Source organism: Amblyomma americanum, chromosome 9, assembly GCF_052857255.1.
Source record: "Amblyomma americanum isolate KBUSLIRL-KWMA chromosome 9, ASM5285725v1, whole genome shotgun sequence".
Taxonomy (NCBI): domain Eukaryota; kingdom Metazoa; phylum Arthropoda; class Arachnida; order Ixodida; family Ixodidae; genus Amblyomma; species Amblyomma americanum.
Window position 1 is genome coordinate 54,093,529 of NC_135505.1, and position 25,710 is coordinate 54,119,238.

Consider the following 25,710-nt stretch of genomic DNA (forward strand, 5'->3'; position numbering starts at 1 on the left):
CGCATTAAACAGTGTTGCTTAATCATAATGGCTACCTGCGTGCTGCACAATATGTGCAACGATGAGAGATTTTTTAATGAACTGGGCCAGCTGCCCCAGCTGGAGAATGTATGAAACGATTGGGACAATGACCTTGATTTTGATTTCAGCACTGCCAAACAGTGCGAAATAGTACAGCAAACCATCATTATGAACCAGTGTTGAGTGTGTTTCTATCCTGCATAGCTGCTACACTGACTTGCAGATACACTGTTTTTCCCAATGCACGCACATATTTGGGTACCGCCTCTTTTTATCTGCATGCAGTCACGTTTCATAAGTCAGTGTGCATAATACTCAACAAACTAAACGAAATTTGAAGAACACCATGCGATCTTAGCAAGAGAATGCTCAGTGCTACTGCATATTTTTTTCACTTCAAAGCCACAAATACAAGTATTCATCATTCTTACTCCCAGACCTTATATGTTTGTATTTATGTGCAGGCATTTCAGTCTTCTTGTTCAAGTTAAATTTGTTTAATACAGTACTTTGCTAGTTCAGTGTGTTTCTTTCATAGTTATCTGATGGAAAGAATTTTAAATGGTGTTCTCAGCATCCATTAATTCTGCTTTCTGTGTGCATCTCTGCAGCTGCTACAAGCTGTTCAAATAAATCGTTTTCGCTCCAAGTGATAGCCCTCTCTTCTTTGCTAGGCGTGCAGTCTGGTGCCCTTTTTAGCATTAGTGTTTCTCGAGGAGTTAATTTGCCGTTAACATTGAAACCAATCTTCAGTCTTGTGTATAGGTGGTTACAGTAATAAAGGAAGTTCTACCATCTTAACATTTCCGGAGTGAAGTTTAAAATGCCTTGCAGGTTATAAAGTCGGAACAAACTAAACTGCTTCTTACTCATAATCACTGTTTGAATGCTTATGTCATTCTCTCTTTCACGCTGCTACCTCCGCAATCCGTTACTACAAACGTTCAAGTTATGCATTTGCACTGCATTATATAATGGGTCCATGTGCAGTTTGTACATGAGCACTTAGTTCTTTGTAATGGTCACAGTACAAGAATAAACATCTGTCACAAGGTTCTGGAAATCACTTTATTGATTTTGTTGCGTAGCCTGTGCTTCCACGGCTGTAAGAATGCGCTCTAACAGCAGCAATTTTCTGTTAAACCTTTCTTCTCTCTCTTTTTTCGACTCTTCAAAAAACTTTGAGGAGTGCCTCCACTGATGTAGTCTTCTTTTTTTTTCTTCCCCGTGTTTCCTTGTTTCTGGAACTTGGTTCTGGCTCGCTTGCCACATCTGATGTGGCTTCCTCGTCAGGCAAGGGTGTCACTTCTGGCTGGTCGAGTGCTGGCGACTCTGGCTGGTGAGAAGATTGTTCACTCAGTTTAGCGTCCAAAGATGTGCTAAAGAAATCATTATCAGCCTTGGCAGTCCTGAACCATTGAATTATTGTAACCTCACCTGGAGTTTCCTCGCTGTAGCACTATTCCAGGTGGAAGCAAGAGCGTCGGAGTAATACGGTGTTCTTTTTCAAGAACGCCACCAAGCTCGCTGAAACGAAGAAAATAAACAACTTTTCAAAGAGATACTGCAACAGTGATGCGGAAATTTCCAGACGATGAGTTCTTAAATTTTGTATGCTTGTAAGATCTCTCCAAGCTCTTCCATTTGTTTCGATTTGGAGAGCTGTCGTTTATGCTACAAATTCTTTGTTGATGACAACGACAAGCGCCTGCTACACTGCCGTCTTTGTGCTGCATGACATGCGATATCACAGAAAGAAAAACGATATCAGGTCCACATTTCAAGTTCTGAAAATAATGTACTTTGAAGCTAACGTACAGAACGGTTGCCGTAGCTACTGTGGGCCTGGCTAACCCCATAGGACTTTAATAAAAAAAAGCTCTAGATCAACTTTCCCTGACATAGATAGGGCTTGGAAACATACAAACCTGCGTAAGCGAGTCTCTATTCAACACATGAGGAAACAAGTCGCTTACAAAACAATTAAATACATCTTACCGGAAGCCTCCATTCTTGTCAACTTGTTCCTGCATATCCTTATATTTTCCATAAAGAACCTCGTCTTCCAGAGAAACCACAGCGCCGGCTCAGGAGTGCCAGGCAAGGGCGGCGTAAGCGCTGGGAATGGCGTAGGCGCTGGGGCTGGGAGTAGGGGCGTACACGCTGGGGGAAGCCTAAGCTCTGCATTTGCCGCTTGATGCTTAGATTCGTTAGCAAGCTTGTCGTCACTAAAAACGACTGTCAAAGTGAGCCATCTGCGGGACAATACAAAAATATTCACTGATGTCTATTCCGCATTCTCTTGGGCGCTGCAAAGAGCAAGGGAGCGATGAAACGCGACGCCGGTAGGGAGGCAGACGTTAAATGTTTGCGGTAAACAACCCCGCCGCGGTGGCTCAGTGGTTAGCGCGCTCGGCTACTGATCCGGAGTTCCCGGGTTCGAACCCGACCGCCGCGGCTGCGTTTTTATGGAAGCAAAACGCTAAGGCGCCCGTGTGCTGTGCAATGTCAGTGCACGTTAAAGATCCCCAGGTGGTCGAAATTATTCCGGAGCCCTCCACTACGGCGCCTCTCTCTTCCTTTCTTCTTTCATTCCTTCCTTTATCCCTTCTCTTACGGCGCGGTTCAGGTGTCCAGTGATATATGAGACAGATACTGCGCCATTTCCTTTCCCCAAAAACCAATTATTATTTTTATTCGCGGTAAACAAAGAAAACTTGCATCGCTTCCTTCCCTCAGCTGTGTTGAGTGCGGGGAAATCGTAGTGCAGGCTCTAAATGACAAAACAAAGGGCAAGTAGTATGTCGGCGTAAATCGCAGCAGGACGTGCCAAACAATGTCGTGGCGGATTTGGCGGCATTTATGCACGTGCTCTCTTTAGCGTAGAACCAGTGACAGCCTAGCAAACAAAACAGCATGACACGTCAATTGTGTTGAGTAGGAGTACCCGTTGTCTGCGCGAACAGATTGGCCATCTTCATCAATCACAGGAATAATGAACTTGTTAGCGCCATTCACCATCGCATACATGCCGCCGTCGTCTGCTGCCATGATGCTGTCTGCTGCTGAACTACTGCACGAAGTCGGCAGTGCCAGCCGCGGAAGTGCAGAGTTTAGCTGAACTAGGCCGGCACGACGTCTGTACTTGCTTGAAACGACAGGTGACGTGGAGAGGGCGCTAGGCTGCACTCGTGAAACGAATAACGAAGTCCAACACTAAGAGAACTAGTTCAGGAAGTGCAGGCGAATCGAACAGACCTAATGCCTTGGGCTCTTTCCGCGGCCGGTTTTTGGGAACAGGTAGCCTGGGCGAGAAAATACGTGCGCAAGTAACAGGTCATGTAAAATTATGGCTTCTGGCGATCACGTGGCACCCGCCACGGTGGCTCGGTGGTAAGGGATCGCAACACTGTTTGTGGGCTTGTGCGCAACCTGGAGGAGACCCCCTTTTTTCAGTATTCGGCCAATGGTTTCGCTGAAACCTCCGACGTAAGGTAGAAAGACGCATTTTGGTGGTGGCGTTGGTCTTTGTGCGTTGATTTCTTGGCCCATGTTGTTGTGCTTTTTTATGTCTAAAGGTTTTTTGAATAAAGCCTTTTGGGTAGCCTTTCGTGATAATTTCTTTGAATATAGTGCGTTGTTCTTTTTTTTGCTGTCAAGGTTTGGGCTGCAGTGTGTCTCAACTCTTCTGAACAGTTCCTTCACTGATGCTTTATGGACTTTCGGGTGGTTCGAAGAGAAGTGGAAATACCGGCCTGAGTGAGTTGGTCTGCGGTATATGGAGAATTGAAGGGTGCTGTGGTTTCAGTATACGAGGGCGTCCAAAAACGGCAGGAAGTTTTCTTGTTCCACCTTTAGCGCGAACTGAAAATCAGGCCTTACAGAGTTTAATGAGAAGAGAAATTTTGTATCTCAGATCGTTTGATGACGGCGAAGCAGTCGTCGACATACTTGAAGAAAATCTTTGGTTTCGGGTGGAATGAGTTGAGGGCTCGTTGTTTGATGTGTTTCGTGGATAAATTGGCCATGACGACAGAAATGGAGGCTCCCATTGGCGTTTCTTCATTTGTCGGTAAAATTCCCCGTCTGACGAGAAGTATGTGTTTGATAGGCACAGCTCCAGGAGGCGGCACACATCATTTACACACATCGGGGCTCGTGCGCAGAGTGTGCCGTCGCGTTGTAGGGCGTCTCGTTGTAGGCGAAAAGGCATTCGTCGGTCTCAAGGGTGGCTTGGGACTCCAGTTCGATGAAGTGACTGGAATGACGGATATGGGGCGCAGTTTTTCCTGCAATTGGGGAAATGACATTGTAAGGTATTTCTACAACGAGCGAACGAGCGAAGGGGGGAACACCGGAAGTCCAGAATCAGGCGCAATGCAATTCCAGGTTTGCGGACTTTTGGCAGGCCGTAGAATGCTGGGGCCGATCCGTTGGTGCTCAATAATAGAGGTAAAGGTTTCGGAAGTTGGGGTACTTTTGGAAGACTTCTTTCAATATTTTGTTTAGTCTTGCTTGGGTAGTTATTGTGGGGTCCTTGTTGAGTTTCTCATAATCTTGAGTTCTGAGTAAGGTGAATAATTTTCTTTTCGTAGTCCCGCCTCTCTAGAACCACTGTTGTGTTGCCCTTGTCTACTGGGAGGATCACTATGTTCTCTGGCTTGAGTTCTTGCATGGCTTGCCTTTTCTCCGATGGTAGATATACGCCTTATCTCGGTGCACGCTGTATGTCGAAGGTTCGCGATCAGTTTTATACTGAGCCCGGCCGAGAGCGGCGAGCATTCTGTTCGACGACCGCCGAGCACACTTGTTGCTACGATGCCGCGAGTCATTCAATTATTTGTGGGAGCACGTCAGCCTTATCAGAGTTTCATTTGGAAGCTTTCGCTTCCTTCCCACACGAAGCAGGAAGATAGCGCAGTCCGCCGCTCTCAAGCGCCCGTTCATAGCTTTAGCAGCGTCCCTCGGCGTACGAGCAGCACAGGTGGTGATGAAAGAGAGCGAACGAGGAGGATAAACGTGCCGCGATAGCAAAGAGTGCGGGACCACGGCAGCAGAGGGAGACCGTAGGGCGGCGACCCGCTACGAGATGGCGCCAGAGTGCGCGGGTCGTCTTCCGTTCGTCCGATGGGGGCTCGGCGGACCACAGTGCGCTGCGCAATCTGTAACCGCAGGGCTGCTTCCGTTCGGCGCTGCGTGTTCCTTATGGGGTCGCCAATGGTTCTGATCCCGCAGCAGCTGCGCGCAAAAAATGCACTGCCAAAGAGTGTAATCATCCACCAATTTATTATTCTCAGAGTCGTGGTCTGAGAGAAAGTGTGTGTAATTAGAGGGGGGAATAAGAGTCCGTAACCTAGCGACTGAAACACGAGGGCCTCTTCAGAGGGGCCGTAGGCTGGTAGTTTACGACGACTGTTTTCGTCTGCCCTACGCATGCACTCGCAATTCCTGCGTGTGCATTAAAAGACAAAAAGGACGCAGCAACGAAAGCAGATTGCGGATACAGCTACAATGGCTACGTTTTACACATTGCCTTCGTGGACAAACGCTATCAGGAAAAGAAGTCCCCTAGCCCCGTAGAACCAGGAATTTCGGGGTATTATAAAAAAAACGGTTCAGTCATACCATAAACTGCTTGAGTAGAAAAACTTCTAGAAAGTAAGTTTTAGTATGCACAAGATAGCCTGCCTGACTCTATTTCACGAAAAATATTGGGTTCTAACTTCTTTTCACAGCCTATATTTAAAATATTTTACCGACAATAGCCAAAAGAACAAAGGCGTACGGGTTAAAATATTTCATTGTGCTCTAAAGGAACTGGCGTTTGCCCACTCGAGCATAATGCTTCGAGAAAATTTCACGCTCATATCTTGCTTACAATTGCTGCTTAACCGATTTTCAAACCACGATTTCCAGAGATATATTACACCATGTAATGCATTGTATGCCGAAATTTTGCACCTGATGCTAGAGCTTTGAAAAAAATAAAGATAGACATAGTGTCATTGTTGACACTTCATGTACCAGCTATTTATATTGTTATATTGTTGTTCTTTTTATAATTACCTCTTGTTCATTATGCTCTTAATTTTTTTCGTTTTGGTTGTCGGTATGAGCACTGCTCACTAAGTTTTGCCACTCGACATCTTGTTCTGATGTTTTTCAATAACCTGCTGGTATTCATAGCATGCAGCATGATGGTTAATAAAGAAGAAAGCAGAAAAGTTTTGCGGTTATTGAGTAGTCATGATTGAGCATGTTCGCCTGAGGGATGTTTCCACACGGTGGGCTCTGTACGCTTGATGAAATAAGCAATATTAAAACCCTTTTAAAGGAAGGGAACGTATATAATAGATACCAGAATTAGTAGCGAGCATGAAAGATGTGTTGAAGGCATCCTTACCGGTGTTGCCAATGGTTGGTACGACTTAGACCTAAAAATAGCCCCGAGTTAACAACGTCCTTTCTTTCGTTGAATACCGGCTGTGACAACATTCTACAGCAAAACTGGTTCTGGCAAACTCACCCTGGACAACAAACATGCTATTATTGCTTAGTGGCACACAATGATGCATATTTTGCACATGCGTGACGGCATGTGTTCAGTGTGACCGGTAACAAAGCCTCCCATGTACTGAATTGCAAGAGATGAAGCTGCGTCATGAAAATACGTCGAGTCGCAATTAAAAAAATACGCACAAGATGTTCATCATGACCAGCGTCCTATTGTCATCCTGAAAGGCGCTCTTCACAAATACGTGATACATTCTTTTATGGGATCTGACCTTTACAAGGGGGGCTGCAGTATCCTCTCTAATGCCGTTTTCTAAACGAACGCAAGTGTTCTGAATTACATAACGCATTACGCACGCCTCGGCTGCTAATGTAACTGAAGCGAACACATTCACTAAAATTGTTTACAAATTGCAAAATATCACATAATAGGATGTGGAATACCCAGATTAATGCTCCATACCTCAAAAAGTTGGTGTTCCGCTCATCATGCGCTCACATTCCTCACCAGAAATATGTTGTATTGGATAACTGTAGCGATCTTCTCAATGACCAAACAAACACGCTCCTTTAACGCCCAAAGGAGATTGTTTAGGGTTCTATTGCGAGGCATGGATATGCCAGCGACGATGGCGCCTTCTCCTGGTCTCCACCTGAAGCAGAAAAATTGTGATTGACGTGCGCTGCATTGGCGACCGGAGTGCCTACAAGCGTCAGAAAGCGGTGCATTTTGCATTAAAAATAAGTTCCCAATGAACGACTTACAGCCAAGCTTCCTGACGTGGCACGGAATGCCACCGTTCCAGAATCGCTGGAGATGTTCCTGTAGAACCAGCATCGGTTCAATCAGTTAAGATCCGTTTCTCGTTGAAGGCCTCCGCGGTAGCTCAGTGGTTATGGTGCTTGGCTGCTGACCCGAAAGACGGGGGTTCGATCCCGACCGCGAAATGCTACAAGCCCCTGTAATGTGTGATGTCCATGCACATTAATGAACCGCATGTTGTCGAACTTATCCGGAGCCCTCTATTACGGTGTCCCTCATCACTCGAGCCGCTTTTCTTTAATTCTAGTTGTCATGATTCCAGTTGGGCCCTAGTTGTATATAGATTTCCGCTAGAAATTTCTACGCTCGCATCGAGCGCAGCTGTGCATTTAGAAGGCGTTTTAACTATAAATATATAGCATTTACCATTCCATGCTTGACCACTGTCCTTGTAAAAAAGGTAGTTTGTGTGATGAGAATACTTCCTGGGCGCATGTGAAAAAATTCATCCCTGAACTAAGATAAAAAGACTGTACAAAACTACACAGAAAACAAAGAATCTATATTCTTTAATTGCATGTGCTAGTAATACTGCATTCTGCTACGTTTCGTCCTTCCGTCTACCTGGCGAAAATCCTTACACAACTTGCGTTCAAGGAAAAAAATTCTGAAGTCATCTCGAAGTTGGCATTTTATTTCGTGTTCTTAACGCTGTCGAAGGAATGTTTTGGTCTGTATGATAATGGATTATTTATTACTGCTTTTAATCGATTCGGAAATCATGTCGAAACTAGTGCGCATAGTTCTTAAATCGCGTAAGTCATGTTACGGGTTAGAGCGTGGAGAAGAGTTTGCTAACTCAGGGGTGAACCAACAAGGTACTATCATGAATTCTTGCAGAGAAATAGGTGCACACTCGAGAACTGTTTCAAAAGGGTAAAATTTGTTCAGGGAAATTATTTTACATTTTTGCTTACCTTGAGCCTTGAAATATTTCTGAATTGTGTTTGATAGTGCCATCCAAGGTACCTGTTTCAATGATATTGTTAGAAGATATCGCTATTGCCACATTAATACGTCCTGTACATTGTGCGGGCGAAAAGCTCCACTGCGGGTAGGAAGCTACGTTAAAGCATTGTGTCCATGGCTATAATTATCCCTGCGTACAAATTTTTCGAGAATAATTACTGTGCGTACTCTGAAACAATAAGAAACTAATTTGCGTCTAAGCTTTTTCTCATAATTATGCCTGGTGCTTTAGTCTTTCAAGTTACTTCGTTCATGCAAATACATAATATTCATTTTGAATCTTTATGGCGAAACGCCTTCTCTCGTATAAGAGTACTGAACACATATTTTCCCACGTTATTGTATTATGTTATTAAAGAGCACCAGTTCAACAAGATATCTTGATCGCCTGATGGAGTAGGAATGCACAGGAAATTGCTGAGAAGTTCGATGTTTTTTAAATAGGACTATATCCATCTAGATATTTGGCCTTTATATCAGTGTAAAGCTCTACTTATAACGATAGCAATACTCCATGGCTAGTACTAACCCGAAGCTGCAATTCATCATTCCTGTTTGTCTTCTTTTCAGAAATAACGCCACCGCTGGCCAAATTGTTCTTCACGATACGATTTGAAATAATGAAGCTATCTGTGATACTCGTGCTTCTCAGTTTATTAGCTGCCATCAATTTGGTAAGTATATTTGTAAATTAAGTTTCAAAATTTCCACAGCGTCTTCCCACTGCCTGCGGCACACCGTCGGAGGAAGATTGCTATAGCCTTCGAGGTATCTTATTCTAGTGCTACCGTTAGAAGACTTCAGTATCTACAAATTACCTCACAACAAAGCTGACAGGAATAATTAGAAGCGAAGTATTCACACTGAAAAAAGTCCAATAAAAAAGCCGTCATCCACAAAGTTTGCGTTGGTTTATGGGCGTTTAACGTCGAAAAGCGACTCGTAGTCAAGGGCTCCGGAAATTTCGACAACCTGGGGTTCTTTAACGTGCACTGACATCGCGCAGTACACGGGCGTTAAGAATTTCGCCACCATCAAAATTCGACCACCGCGGCCGGGATCTAACCCCCGTATTTCGGGCCAGTAGCCGAGCGCCAAAACCCCTGAGCCACCGCGGCAGCCCATCCACAAAGTATGCAATGGCATAGGGTTTAGCACACAGAAGAAAATAATTTCAATCCTTGCACATGAATTGCATTAAACGTATACACAACAGCACTCAAACAGCAACATGAGTCAGGCACTGCGCAACAGGCAGAAAAAATTCACAGGAGCATTTTCGGATGAACTTGCAGTAAAGGTTTGGAGAGGAGTATGGACCACTACTTAGTGAGGCAGCTTGTTGCAGAAACAAGTGGGTCAAGGAGACATTTCAATTGAAATACAAATTTATAATTAAGTCATAGGGAACAATTGTTTACCATGTTTACGTGTAAGCTAGCAAACACTGACTACTGTAATTACACGCTACGATCACATACTGCATTCTCGACCGATCACATAAAAGCATGCTGACTCAACCACTTGACGATAAACATTGTCCTGCCAGCCGCGCGTTCACATCACAAGCGGTAACATTTATGTGCGGCGTTTGGCTGCCGTGCTGTTCACAGAAATTGCGCGGAGGAAGAGTTTTGTAAAAATTAATGATGAGCTTAGTCAAAATAGTTTTCTCTACCCGCCGCAAACTGCATTTCGATGCGGCAAATCAGCAGCCGACGTAGCAACACAATTTGAAAGCAAGAATTGTTTTTTACTTACTTCTACGACCCACTTATCAAATTACAAGAAACCACTCCGCAGATCGCATTGCTGCGGAAGCAACGTGTTTACGCGCAAAAAGAGCGCTAAATACTCGTCTATTGACCTAATCATTCAACCTTAGTTTCAGTTTCAGTACAAACAACAGAGGAGCATTTCAAAATAATTCCAATCAATGAGTTTTGCTCTCATTAACCAAATGAGATGCATGCAAAACTACGAAGTTCTTAAAAGTGCCAGCACATAAAAGTTTTCCTGATTGCCCTCAATGATCTGAAACTCAATTGCACTATCCTTATTTAATCGTCAATTTACGAGGCGATCCTCAATAAATTCAAGAGAAGTTTGTGCCTGGCAGAGACATCACTTTGAACGGAAAAGCACCAAGCGTGTTTTAAATGTTCTCTACATGGCAAAGATGTAAGCAAAACAAAATCGTCTTTCCGTCCCGAGTCGTCTGAAAATACTCAGTCAGCGGAACACACGAAAAATAAGTGGCCAGAAATATGGTCTTATGCATTTCAGTCCGTAATTTGTTAAATTGAACCACGGCGCCATATCCTGGAATATTTCTCGTAAATCATTCAAGCTATTCTACTACGATGAGTGGTTTGATGGCGCAGCCTATATTGCAAGTACTGCGTCTGCAGTTTTCAACTCTGTACTCTTCTTTTCCCCAGGTCTTGGCATGCGGATCGGGTGAGGAAAAACGTGATTGTACTAGGGATGGCCTTTATCCCGAAAACATATGCGGTGACATTGATAGAAAGAGGTCATGCACGCCAGGGAAGCAGGTGTGCGCGTGTCCACATGGAAAGTGGAGGCAACGTGGATCGTGGAACTGCGTAGAACTTGGTAGCTGTTGCTCAGGCAGGTTCTCTGATCCAACCCGGTGTTATTTGACTCCTTTGGACAGTCAATAAAAGTACTTGGTTACTAAAATAAAGAAATACTTCACGCGTTTTCCCGCCTTGTGTGTGCTGCCTGGTGATCCACTGCAAGTGGCAAAGTCAAGTGTCAGTGATTGAAATCAGAATCTTTGGTTACGGAAAAGAAGGCTCGTGCATAGCTGAACTTTTCACCCATGAAACTTTTTTCTCCACTAAAAAGCACAAGCGAAACCTGGCGTCGCTGACAGCACCCACTGCTATTGAAGGAGGTAAGACTCGGACTGGTGGTAAGTATTTTGCAGTGAATTATGGGCAGAAGGCTCTGAAACCGGTGCAATGAATTACAGAAAATATTTCGCAGTAAATAAGCTGGTTACACTACAAAGTTTGTTTAGCGAAGGAGGACACTGCGCAATTTCCACATGAACGTGTGATTGTGACTGAATGTTTATATTGATTTAGTTGCTTTCTCTCACTTTCGCATTTCGAAGTGAAATGTTTAGCTTCACTCTAAACCGGTTCATGGTCGAACTGACTTCTTACAACGAGCGGCATATTGCGCGGAGACAGGTACTGGCCTGGAATAAAGAGAATCCTGCTGAAGACGAAAGGAGTTAATTTAGCAGTTCTGCCTTGGGTAAAAAATAAACTAGCTAGGAATGTCCGATGCCTCTCTTACCATCTACATCTGAACGAGATGAGTTCACACAGAGCTTTTAACCCAGCCTTCACTCTTGCAGTTTGAATCCAAAATGAGTCTTTGAAGGGTAATATCAATGGGAATTTGTAGTTGCCACAATGCCATGTTCAGTACCCATCGAACATGTTGAGAATCGACTGAATGGAGGTTGAACAATGGCCTGTATAATTTTAACGATTTGTGAAGCTGGTACGCACACCATAAGCTTTCAGTATTTACAGGTATAAATACTTGGAAGAAACATTCCCAGCATGGCTTTTTCTCACAAAACGGAACGAAACATTCGGAGGCTGCACGATTTATGCAAACTAACGTCGTTTGTCCTTTCCACCATGCGCCTGCCATTGCCTCAAAGCACGCTTTGTGACGACTGAGAATCCTCCACACAGGCTTTAACCATACATATTGCAACAGGATTCGGATGATGGCGACTAACAGCAAAAAAATAAATTTTTCAGAAAACTATAGCTCATCGCCGCCCATCGTCAAATTGTAATCCCTGTCTGATGATGATGCTGCTGATGTGGTTGATGATGATGGCGCCAAACACGACAAAAATTGCTTTCTGTGGACCGCGCAAAACTCAAATATTTAACAGCATTTACACCACATTTAAACTATTCATAACACTGCCTCTTAGTTTATTTTACTCTAAACCTTCGCCCCGTGCCGTCCGTTCCTCTGAATCATCTCCTTGCCACTTTTAATTTCTCAGTAAAGCAGCTGAATGGGCTAGTTGGTTTTGCATCTTGGTGAAAAAACAGCGCACAAGCAGACACAGACAGAAAGAAGGGGACAAGCGCTGAACCCTTCTTTCTGTCTGTGTCTGCTTGTGCGCTGTTTTTTCACCAAGATTTAATTTCTCTCTCTCTCATTGTGCATTTAATACTTACCTTTTGCCCGCACCTCTTGCTACCATTTTTCAGGAACACCTGGCTGCTGCGGTCTCTAACCCCTTCATTTCGCGCCTTTGTTGAACTCGGTCCTGTTGCCTTCTCATTGAATTTCCTTTTTTTTATGCCCTCTGGTATTTCGTTCCGCCATAATGCATATTTCTCTTATTTGAGTTTTTCAGGTCAACGCAGACACCTGCTGAAGCTGGAAACATAGCCATCCAATCCCAAGTTCGCTATCTCTCCACGCCTACACAGTCGGATTCATTTGAGCTGAGCTTGCATTTTTCTTTTACAGTCTTGCAGGTCAGCCGATCCATCCTGTTTAGGAGCCTTGATGCCTGGACAATATTCACCCTACCGATTCATATACCCTTCCCACTTCACGAACCCTTCCACTTATTGGGTCTTCCTCCTGGGAGGGAAGACACTTTTAAACCCCACCAATCATGTACGCATTGCCCAGATGAACACAAGTCCTCTTGTCCCAAAGTTGGCGAGCAGCCTGAGGGTTTCCCTTATCAATGGACAAGGGAACAAGGGAGGGCCTCTCTCTTGTTCACTTGGTGATTCTCAAGAGCCACCTGCCCACATTCTCTGTACCACGACCTTGCAAGAAAGAACACCTGGAAAACCTTTCTTTAGCCATTACTCTGTAGGTCCCCCGCCCAGCTCACGCTTATCAAGAGGCTCATAGAAATAAGATATGCAGGACACGCCCGAAGCGACAGGAGGGGGCGATGGGTAACCCTCACTTTAAAAAGCGCACGTAACTGAAGGTACGGGGCCAATCGCGGGGAGCAGTCTATTCACGGCGGTAGCGCTGGCTGTCATTCTTCGTGTGTGAATCTTCGGCCGGGCCTTCAGGGTTGGATTCTTTATGGCTTCCGGAACTGGTTGCCGTATCTTTGCTCTGGCTCCTGTTTTGCTATACTAGTGGAGGCACGAGCGCTTGTTATAGATTATATTTGCATTGCTGCAATAAATGCGTCTTTCCTGACGCACCTGCGTGGCCCGTCGGGTGATTTGCCATTCTTTAGCGATTTGATCAGCAGGCATAGCCTTCGTCTTGTGACCAACTATGGAGCTCGAACTTCCGGCAAGCCCGCCAGAGCACAATTCAGTTATGCACCGCAGATTTTAGCGTCCGCTCATTGGCCCCCACCACGTTTTCTCGCCATCCCTCTCACTGTTATGCTCCTGGGTTCCCAACTAAAGTTGCAGCGGGTCTCCAGAAACGAATGGAGAAGTCCCGAAAACGAACGTTTGAAAAGCTCTCAGGTATAACCCTAGATAAAGAAAACATTGTGCTCGTTTGTGCTCGCCTGTCGGTCTAGTTAGCCGCTCTGTCAGCTCGCTTAGACACAAAGCTCGATGAACACGAGACAAAAATAAAGCAAGCTCAATAGGGTCAGCCCAACTGTCGCAAGCTCAAGGCTCCGATAGTCACAGCGGTCCCGAAATCAAGCCAGTCTCCTTTTGAAACTTTTCTCCTACGCCTCAGAGTGCCCACTTACGAAGGACACAGAGATCGAAAATTTGTTATAGACTTTTTTACACGAAATGGCAGACTACTGCACCTTTGAGGGCCTCTACGAAGACACCATGCTACAGCAAGTCCTTGCCGCTTCAGTTAAAGGGTCCGCCGCACACTGGCGCCGCCTCCAGACATTCTCTAGCTGGAGTGATTTTGAGCATTCGCTGAAAGCGGAATTCCTGCCCCCAGACTACGCGCGCCTCGTCAACGACGAACTTCGCAGGCGAACACAAGCGGCAGACGAAAGCCTCCTGGAATATGGCCACTCTTTTCAAGAGCTTTAGGAGCGTGCGGATCCCCCCACCGCGGATGCATAAAAATTATCGATATTGATTGGACAATATCATCGTTCTTTTCCCGGCGTGCGACTAGGCTAGCCTAGATGAACTCGCCATGGAAGTCCCGGCAATCCAGGCTGCTCTGCTAGCATAACTGGACTACAGGCCTCGCCCAGCACCGGAAAGTTCTTTGGAGCCGTCTTGTGCGTAGAGACTAGTGGCGTGCGGATCCTCATCACTATCAGGCCGCGGTGGCAGCCTGGCTGCTCGAGCTTTGAATCCCTTCGTGATTGAGCTATTATCCAACAAGATGCGCCAAGACACCCGCTTTATAGTCACCGTGATATCCCGTAGCAGTAGCATTAATCCGTGGTAGAACCCATCACGCGAATCAATCGCAGATACAGGTACGGCGACCAGCGTAGCGAACAGCCCACAGTCTGTTTTCGCTACAAAGGCCAAAGTCAGTACGTGAGCCAGTCTCCTATGCCCCCCAGTCACGCACCGACGGGAAAAGACGCGACCCGGCACCGCTAAGCAGAGGATACCAGCAGCCGCCCCTGAGCCTTCTACTCTCCTCCCAGAAAGGCTAGAGACCAAGTCGGCTCTGCCCTTGGGTGCGCCGCCCAGTAGAGTTTAACAGCGTGGCAGACGGCTGGATCGTCACTGCCCGTGGGTATGGATGGAAGTTAGGAGCGTCCCCTTTGAAACGGGGTTGTTGCAGTTGCCACCATTATCAGCATTTTTTTTCCTTTTTTTGTTTAACTCTGTTCTGAGTTATTAAATTTCGCCCTTACTTTTAATATGTCTTCCTACACTTTAACCTTAAGCCACCCCTCTGCTTTTGAACCACCAATCTTCCAATCGGTTTTTAATAATTTCCACCACAGATTTATTTGCATGACGATTGTTCTCTCTAAACCCTAGGGCCTCAGGAAGAGTGACTCTGCCTGCATCGACATCGGGATGGATACCATCACATTTTAGCATGAGGTGTTTTGATTTACCACACAGAGCACAAGTGTCATCTTCATTAAATTTCTTTTTGTAGCGGCGCGTTCTAAGGCATCCTGACATAGCTTCAAACAGTAGGGCACTGCCTCTTGAGTTACCATAAAACGCTTCCTTCGTGATCTGCTTTTTTCAGTATCGATATATTTGCACACTATGCTTCTTTTCCATTGAATCTACAAAATTTTTACCTTCCCCATTTTTAACCTGTCGTTTAATGTTCTTTCATCCTCTGTCCTTTTGTAAGGCATACTTACTGGTTAGCTTCCTAGTTATTTTCTGCCTTTTTGAGTCAACGCTCTTTCTGTATAGGTATTTAAATACCTTCGCTGCCCGCCTGTTATCGTCCAATTTCTTCAGGCGTTCTTCGTATAGTATTTTACTCTCAGCTTCAAGTGCATCGAACGATGCCCAGCTTATATCCTCTGTACTGCCTCGTTTGTGTTGTGTTGTTTTGGTTTTTATTGCACATTGGCAACTAACGCCACCATGCACCAATCTTAATGTATAGAATTTTCTGTAGAATGCTGAGGAATATGTCACATCGTCGATATTGTAGACGGCCTAAAAAGATTTTACTGCCTAGTAATAACCCAGGTGAAGAAATTAGGAAAGGGCTAATCATAAAATCGTTAAAGAAGGTCACGCAGCCTTAGTGGCTATCCTTGGCTGGACAAGGATCCTGAGGATTCCAACCACTAAAATAAAAAACCTCAGCTTACTTGTCAAGAATAAGAGAGTGGCTGAGGTTTATCATGTAGTAAAGCGAACCACTGGTTCAAAAACTACAATTTTTTCCAGAACGCCTGCTCCTTTTGAAAAGCTAAAAACGGAAGGTATGTTAACAATGGCATTATCATCTTAGAGCAATCTTGGGTGGAAGAGAGTGCAGTCATCATAAAATAGAACGATGTACTTTAGTCTAAGTTTTTCTGGTTGCACACATGAAGTTTCACACCTAGAGCTAATTCAATAGCTCTCTCATTTGCTTCTAATCTCGACTGAACTTCTGCCCTTAAACACAGAACCGCATTCCCAAAAGTAAGCCCCGGCACCATTATTTCTATCCAAATACCTCTCAGTACTTCATACCTGTTATACCCCCTCAATGCCCTATGTCTCATTATCCCGGCATCTCTTCACCCTTTTGCTATAAGAGACTACTCGTGCTTTTTTCGTGTACATCTTCCCTTCGTTTACCCATACCCCGAGATATTTGCATTCAGCCACTCGGAGTATTTCATGGTCATGTATTGTAAACTCTTGATCAGTTGTATCGTTGAAAATCATAACACCGGACTTCACTAAAACACCATGCTGCGCTAAAACGTTAACCTAGACTGTCTCCTTGATATCCTTAGCAATTAACCAGAGCTCGCAAATCTTCTTGGCTATCTGCTAACAGTCCAATATCGTCCGCATACATTAAACCCGGTAGTCGCTGCTCAACAACCTTTCGGCCTAATCTGTACGATAAATTACCCAGCCGTCGCCCACGCTCGCGGTACACTACAGGGTGACGCATCCACGGGCAGTGGAGAACCAGCCGTCTGCCACGCTGGCGGCTTACCCAGCCGTCGCCCATGGTGGCGGTACATTACCGGGTGGCGCACCCACTGGCAGTGCCGAACCAGCCGTCTGCCACGCTGGCGGCACACTACTAGGCGGCGCACCCAAGAGCAGTGCACCCATGGGTGCGCGGCGAGGTTGCGTGCAGGCAGCGTGGGAGACGGCGGGGCGGCACTGCCCGTGGATGCGTCGCCTGGTATTGTGCCACCAGCGGGGGAGACGCTAAACAAGGTAAGATGCTGTCACCAGCATTCCCCTCTGCCACAAAATACAGAAGATATGATACCAGGGTATTTGGGCGCCCCGGTATCCAGTTCAGCCAAATGGCCGCCAGCCGGCGGCAGCAAGCCGCACAACCATCGAAGCCTTGCTGCCGCACAAGCAGCAGAATATCGCTACTACTGTACCGTCCATTACTTGCTTACCGGCCGCCGTATGCTTACACTTGCTTACCGGATGCACTAGGCTGCATGCCCCTATTGGTACAAGGCGGGGATTCTGTGAACAAACCGGTTCTAACTGTTCGAGTGGCGGGCCGCTCACTTCCGGCACTCTTGGATACTGGTGCAAACGTGTCTGTGCTGAGCGATGAGATTAAATGTACCTGCACGGAAACTCGCTGTACATTACAACAGGCACACACACTACTTCGCATGGTTGGTAGCCAAGGTGCCAGAGCCACGTCAGAGATAAGAAAGTCTTCTTTGAAGACCGGAAACTCATACATTTTTTTTTATCCGCAGGGGATTGCATGCCTTATCATCATGGACCCCCAATTTCATTGCGAAGAGGGGAACTATACTTAATTTAAAATCTGGACAATATAGTTTCGACCAAAGCAAACCGCTAAAGTGCGAGAGTGCTGTGTGATGTGAGTGCACGTTATATATCCCCAGGTCGTCGAAATCATTCCTGAGCCCTCCACAACGACAGCTCTTCCTTCCATTCTTCTTTCACTCCTTCCTTCAACCCTTCCCTTACGGCGCGATATAGGTGTCCGCCGATCAAAAAACAATTTTCATTTCCGTTTACAATACAGTTACGGCACCTGCACGCCAACATCCAATATTTGGGCCATGCCATCGCAGTCGTTGTGGTCTCCTTTAACAGCTCATTTGGAGCAGAGCAGCGTGCAAGGTGCAGGCGTTGAAGCATTCTAAAGCCGTTTGCCAGTCGCCAGTTACGTGCAGAACTGCAACACCTCTTTTCCATGTTTTTCAGAGGTCCCAGGGGCCGTTGCTGTACTAGAGCACCACATCGACACTTGCGAAGCCCGGCCAATCATATGTAATCCCCGACCGATGATTGTCCACAAGCGGGCCCTGTTGGAGAGAGCCCTCAATGAGATGCTCGAGAGACCATCGACCAACCCGGGGGCATTTTCTATTGTTCTGGCGCTCAAAAAAGATGGGACCGCGTGCCTGTTCATCGATTATTGCCGCATAAACGCGGTAACAGCAAGATATGTTTGCCCATTGTCTTGCATAGACTCCGTTATGTATACAATCGGCTCAGCAAATGATACCTGCAAGTTCTAGTCGTCAAAGAAGACGTGTAGAAAACCGCGTTTACCTGCCCACGCGGTCTTCTCGAGTTTGTCTGTCTACCTTTTGTGTTGTCCGACTCGCCAGCAGCTTTTTAGCGCGCAATAGACGTCGTTCTTGGTGACGCGAAATTCAACTGCTCTACGGCATTCATGTATGAGGTCGTTGTTTGCTAAAACTGTTTGGGGGAGCACCAAGACCATTTACGAGCGGTCCTGCATAGGATGCCTCTGACAGGTTTAAATATCAATCCCAGCAAAATCCAGAAAGCTAAACCCAGAACAGACCTTCTCGGTTTCATCGTGTGAAATGGCACTGTACGACGAAATGAGGAGAGCTTGAGGCCATACTACAATTTCCGCCACCAAGCAATGTTAAAGCTCAACATTGATTTTCCGGCATGCTAAGTTTCTACAGGCATTTCATACCTAACTGCGCAGACATGGCAAGACCTTTGCACCAATTTTCGCGTGAAGACTCTCGCTGGTCTTGGGCATAAACAGATGAAATAGCCTTTCGCGCCTTGTCGTACCGATAGCCCGCAGACCAACACTTCAGCTTCCGGACCTGAGCCGACCCTTCATAGTACAAACCCATGCCAGTGAATAGGATGTTGACGCAGTCTTACTGCAGTCTTGTCGCGACTAGCTGCACCCACTGGCTTTCGCAAGCCACACTCTCTCGGGTACAGAGCGGAACTGCTCTGTCCCTGTAAAAAGTGTTGCGCCTCCATCGTTTGGACTCGCTTGAAACGCGGCTGCCGCGGTCGGGATCAAACCCGGGTACTCCGGATTTTTAACCGCGGGGCCTTACCACTGAGTCGCCAAGACTCCCTCCTACGTTATCGTTGCGCAAAATGAAGTATCAACCCGGGCCCCCGGCTTAATGTCGGTTGTCGCTTGCTGTTTGGGTGTTTCAAAGTATGTCAACTCGATATTTAAATAAATGGCTGGCGGTAGGCGACTGGCGGTACAGCACTCGCGGTAGCCTCGTTTTGATGCAGGCGAAAAGCACGGGGCCCATGAGCTGAGTGGTGTCAGTGTAAATTATAAATGCCTAGCTGTTCAAATTATTCCGCAGGCCTTCAACACGGCACCTATTTCTTCCTTTCTTCTCTCAGTCCCTCCTTTATCCCTTCCCCTAAAGCGCGGTTCAGGTGTCCGCAGAGATGTGAGAGAGATACTACTCCATTTACGTTCTTCAAAAATTAATTTACTTTCCTATAGCACTGTTAAGCGCATAATATTGTGCAAAAGAGCGATTTTTGCAGGCGGACACCACCGACACGTACATCAAAGTGCGAGTGATGTGTCCGCTTTACCCGGGAGCCAATTATGTGCCTTTCCTTTCCTCAAAGTCAATGACATCTAGAACGTTGTCATCGCCAATTCCACTGAAACCAATTAATGCCTGCTGCCTGTTTTTCGAGGGCCGTGTTCCTGCGACGCGACCCGCCATGAGGCTTCACTCTTCAACGGCTTTCCCCGCGATTAAAGCTAGACGTGCTTTCGCACAAAAAATTCATGTTGTAGCAGCCGCAGCAACTTATGGAGTGCCCTAGTGTCTTTAATTCAATTTAGAATGATGACATCAATTTTTTTCTCTTTTCTGCTTTTATATCAAATTAGGGCGTCGCGTAACTAATTCCACTAATTATGTACGCCTGCATCATCCTAAGCAGGTTCCTCTCATTCAATCCCCTAGCTGTAACCGCGATTTTTTTGTTATTAGGCCTAGAGTTTGCATCGCGTACTTCTCCTACATGGTAAGAGCTTCCAGCTGTATCCGTGGGATTGGATTATTATACCCAGGATGCTTATTTTGTCCGCCTTTGGCACCTGCATGTCCGCCACCTTAATTTTAATTACCCCGCGTTCTTTACATCGTTGGTGTTACAGGGCATATAAAAAAGGTCTGACTTTTGCGGAGAACACGCGAGCTTCATTTTGGCTGCATACTCGACAATGATGTCTGTTGCGACCTGTAACTGCTCTTCCGTGTGTGTATCGCTTGCTCGGTAGTGCGAAAGATTGATACCGTCCGCGTAAATACTGAAATGTATCCCCTCTAGTTCATTTAATCTGGCCGAGAGGCCCCTCACTGCCAGGCTGGAGAGAAACGGCGACAATAGCGAGCCCTGCGGTTTGACCCTTCTTCCCAGCTCAATCGCGGGTTATTCTAAGCTTTGGAGTATCATACTGGCTTTCCTGCCTATAGGAATTCTTTTATATATTCGTAAGCACCCTTGCCCACTCCCAGCTCGTTCAACCCATTGAGGATCGATTGATATTTGACATTCTTATACGCTTTGTTCGCGGAATGGGCTTACCACGTCTACCGAGGGCTGAGGTAGCATGATCGATGCACACACTGTGAGACGAGAGGGACCCTCGACCACATAATTTGGAAGTGCCCAAATTCTCCCGGAGCAGGCAAAAATATTGATAGCAGACAAGGGTGGGAGATCCTGCTATGAAGTCGGGACCCTTAGCTCCAGCGCACCACCATCCACCTAGCGGAAGAGGTCGGTACCAGTCAAGGACTGCCAGCCAGCCTCAAACTTCGGACGCACAACTCCGCGTCTCTCAGGCGTGCGTGCCTGGGGCGAGGAGAAACGTCTCTTCTGATGGAAATAAATGTTGCTCAATAAATCGACCAATAAGATACGGCGACGTCTGCAGCAAAGAAGGAGCCATAAAATTACTTCCGCAAGTGCGCGGAATGAAACCAAATACCTTCATGCAGCAACAAAATGATGACGTTGGTTGTGATGACGTCACAAGGTCGTGTTAGGTGGCTCATCTGCCACAAATGTTGCTCCTCTGAGCATTTAGGGAGAATTTGAACGTCGTCCTGGGTGCATAGGGTGGTCACAAAGGCGTCCACACCTCAGCATATTTTTCACTGTGAACATCGACAGTGATGATGACGACGACGACGCTAGATTTTCTGCAGAACGGAAGCGTTTACGCTATTGCGTTAACAGCCTGCAAACCATGGTTCGATATCGCACAATTCTGTCTGCTAAAGATGTATGTTAGTGCTGCAGTGCAACGGAAACTGCAACCAGGTTTAAGAAACAGCAAAAGGCGTATTTTATTCCGAGTAATTCAGGAAAACCAAATAGTGGACAGCCGCCGTGGTGGCTGAGTGGTTATGGCGCTCACCTGCTGGTCCGAACGACGCGGGTTAGATCCCGACCGCGGCGGTAGAATTTCGATGGAGGCGAAATTCTAGAGGCCCGTGTACTGTGCGATGTCAGTGCATGGTAAAGAACCCCAGGTGGTCGAAATTTCCGGAGCCCTTCATTACGGCGTCCCTCATAGCCCGAGGCGCTTTGGGACGTTAAACCCCATAAACCAAACCAAACTAAATAGTAGATAACTCTTACACGAGGTAGAATTCTGAAAATATCGAGACCTCAACATCGTGAGCTCTTCACAAACAAACGTATGTTTTGCTTACAAGCAAAATAGAAAGCACACTCTGCTACACAAAACCTTTTGATCTCCCATCCCGAGATAAATGATACTATGGAGGAATCTTCCTCTCTCTTTGCTTTTCAGAAGCGGGCGAAAAGTTACTTTCTGGAAAATGCATTCGAAATATTTTTGTGCTTACATCTTTTTATTTATCGCACTTTTGCTTTATTTCCTATGTACACAATTATTCTCTATACATAAGTTGGAAATGTGTCTGCTCTTGCACTCCGCAGATATGATTTTTTAAATCTTTTTTCTATGTATATATTTAGTTTGCTATAGATATGTTTGATCTGTCTATTCTTGGACTATCTTTTTCTCTGATTTTTACACGTGTATTCTGATTAAGAAGAATAGAATGAACGTTTATATTAGAAAGTTGTATTTTACAAAAATTTACATTGTGTTCATTAGATTGTTCAAATATGTGTATATAAGTGATCTTGCTGCTGCGTTCGAGTGGTGCTTAGGGCCCAGTCAGGCAGATTGATTTTTGCCTTTGACCCCTGCACCAAAGCACTGAGTTGTCTGAATTTTTTTTAATAAAGAAAGATAGCCTGGTCCGTCTGTAATGTGAAGGAATTGTTTCCTTTGTGGATACTTCATATTAAAGACGTCCGTGGTATGTCCGCTATTGTTCAGAACCTAGCGCCTAATGCGTGCGTTTTTTTTTTCAATTTTTGGTCTTCGCTTCCATTATCAGTATTCTCTTGCAAGCGGATTGTAGTGGCGAGAAGTTCTACACAGCATTGAACTTATATTTGTGACATTTCAAACAGTTCTACGGTAACAAGTGAAAATAGTACTGGCGAGAGAACCTCCGGAAGGGTCGGGCAGCTTAGAAGAGAACAGGGCAATCACAGGACAGAGAGAAACGTAAAACACAGGAGCTGTTTTCATTGTGTCGTACCTGTGTTGTGTGTTACTCTCTTTGTCCTGTGATTGTGCTGTTCCCTTTCAAGCAATGTTAAACCAACTAGCCGGCAACAACACCCTCGGGTTCTGGAAGCCTTATACATTAAGCAAGGGTAAAAACAAAGCAGTGTTTGTGTGTAGGAAATAGGTTTTCACAGAAGGTTAGTTTCTGCATCGACAGATAGATGCTGCAAGAATGATCAGCGCTTGCACGCGTTCAACATAAGAAATTTTCGTGGCTGTTTTTCTCACATCCATTTCATTTTCTTTCCACAACAGTAAAGCCGCTGAAATAACATTGTGTTGAAGGTCCTTCAGGTGATCGAGTAGCCCTTCTACTAGCTTCAAGTGGTAAAATATCGCTCAATACTTACTGCTCAGTTCACTCTTTGCCGCCGGGATATCACTGAGTAGTCTTGCACATTTTTTTTTCTTTCTGTGTCTTTATATATATAAAGCTTCTTAGTCTCTTTTGATTGATTTATACATAGCAAAAACATTAATAGATAGAATTACGTAGGGTGCACGGTATTTTTTTATTGGTACATAGGAACTCAAGTTCAAGTTTGCTTACATGTTTATTTACATCAGGACGATGTAGGTAGGCCCGGACAGAAAAGTGAAAAAAATTCACTTGAAGGAGTCAGGGCCTCGTGAGAGGCAGTCGGCGTCAAGAGTGCTTGCGTACAGACTTTTAAATGATGGTGATGTCAGTCTCTTAGAGGCGCAGGCTCCATCGAGCGAGGGGGCCCGAAGATTCCTTTAAACTGTCAAGCCAGCACAAATATCGCTGACCACCTTGAACGGTTGTTCGTACCGGTAGGGACGGAATTTAGACGTAGCCTAGATGATGACAGGACTGCAGTTGTCGAACAGTAAGCCTCGGCCTTCGACAAGGTGGGCTAGCGTAAGCAATTACTTTCTCCAGTCCGCAGGTTTTCTGAGCGTGCACGGCGCCGAAGCGCATGCTGCTTTTGCCGGTATGAATATGTCTCGGCGTTTTCATCAAAGTTCGCGAGGATCGGTGGGTACTGCAAAAGACGCTGAAATTTATGGAAGGCTTCCGCTTGCCGCACTTCCCTTTTAAAAAGCACGTCTGCCTTTCGCTTCCAAAAGAAACTGTTTATTCGGCCGACTTGCACCAACAAATAAAGGAATGATTCGGTTGAGGCAAAAGCAACAATCGTGCTCAGCGGACGTCGAGCTGAATGTCTTCTGCTCTCAGCTGCTCTGAACTGAAATGTGATAGCGTACTTACGATATATGCGTGCAAAGTTATCACAACGTTTTGGAACAACCTAGAATCGTCTACGCCTAGATGCAATCAATTGAGATCAACCTGGTCGCGGCTTGCACCAAAAAACAAAGCGATAAAGCGGCGTGCCGGCATCTTTGAAGAATGAACAAACAAAAACTACGATGATTAACGGCAATATGTTAGCGAAATACCGGATACACAGGATACCGGGAAGCTATCTCATGTGACGAAAGATCTGATTAAGAAGCGCGAAAGCATGAGGACGTCTTACCCTTCGGACAGAATAGACATAACAGAGCTATCAAAGTTAACAAATAAGCGCAACATAGCCGACATAAGGAAGTTTAATATGGAGAGAATCGAGCATGCCTTAAATAACGGAGGTAGCCTAAAAGCAGTGAAGAGGAAACTAGGCATAGGTAAAAACCAGATATATGCATTACGAGACAAGCAGGGCAAAGTCATTAGCAATATGGATAAGATAGTTAACGTATCTGGAGAGTTCTACACAGATATGTACAGTAGCCAATGTAATCAGAGAATGAATGAGGAAGACAGCAGTGCACCGCAATGCGTCATCCCGCCAGTACCGCAAGAAGAAGTAAAGAAAGCCTTAGAAGCAATGAAAAGGGGAAAAGCAGCTGGGGAGGATCAGGTAACAGCAGATCTGTTGAAGGATGGAGGGGACATCGTGCTAGAAAAACTAGCCACCCTGTATAGGCAATGCTTTATGACCTCAACTGTACCAGAAGCTTGGAAGAATGCAAACATTGTCTTAATTCATAAGAAGGGAGACGCCAAGGACTTGAAAATTTGCAGGCCGATCAGCTTACTATCCGTTGCCTACAAAGTATTTACTAAAGTAATCGCTAATAGAGTCAGAGCAACGCTAGGCTTTAATCAACCAAATGATCAGGCAGGCTTAAGTAAAGGATATTCCACAATAGATCATATTCACACTATCAATAAGGTAATAGAGAAATGCGCAGAATATAACCAACCTCTATATATATAGCTTTCATTGATTACGAGAAAGCATTCGACTCATTGGAAACCTCAGCAGTTATACAGGCATTGCGTATTCAGGGGGTAGAAGTGCCTTATGTCAAAATACTGGAAGATATATATAGCAACTGCACAGCTATTATAGTCCTCCATAAAGTCAGCAATAAAATTCCAATAAGAAAGGGCGTCAGGCAAGGAGACACGATCTCGCCAATGCTGTTCATCGCATGTTTACAGGAGGTATTTCGGGGCCTTAATTGGGAACAGTTGGGAATAAGAATAAAAGGAGAATACCTAAATAATCTGCGATTCGCTGATGACATCGCCTTGCTGAGTCACTCAGGAGGTGAACTGCAAATCATGATCAATGAGTTGGACAGGCAGAGCAGATCGATGGGCCTAAAAATTAACACGCAGAAAACCAAAGTAATGTTCAACAGGCTAGCAAGAGAACAACAGATCATAATTGGCAGCGAGAACCTAGAAGTTGTGACGGAATACGTCTATTTAGGGCAGGTAGTGACAGCTGATCCGGATCACG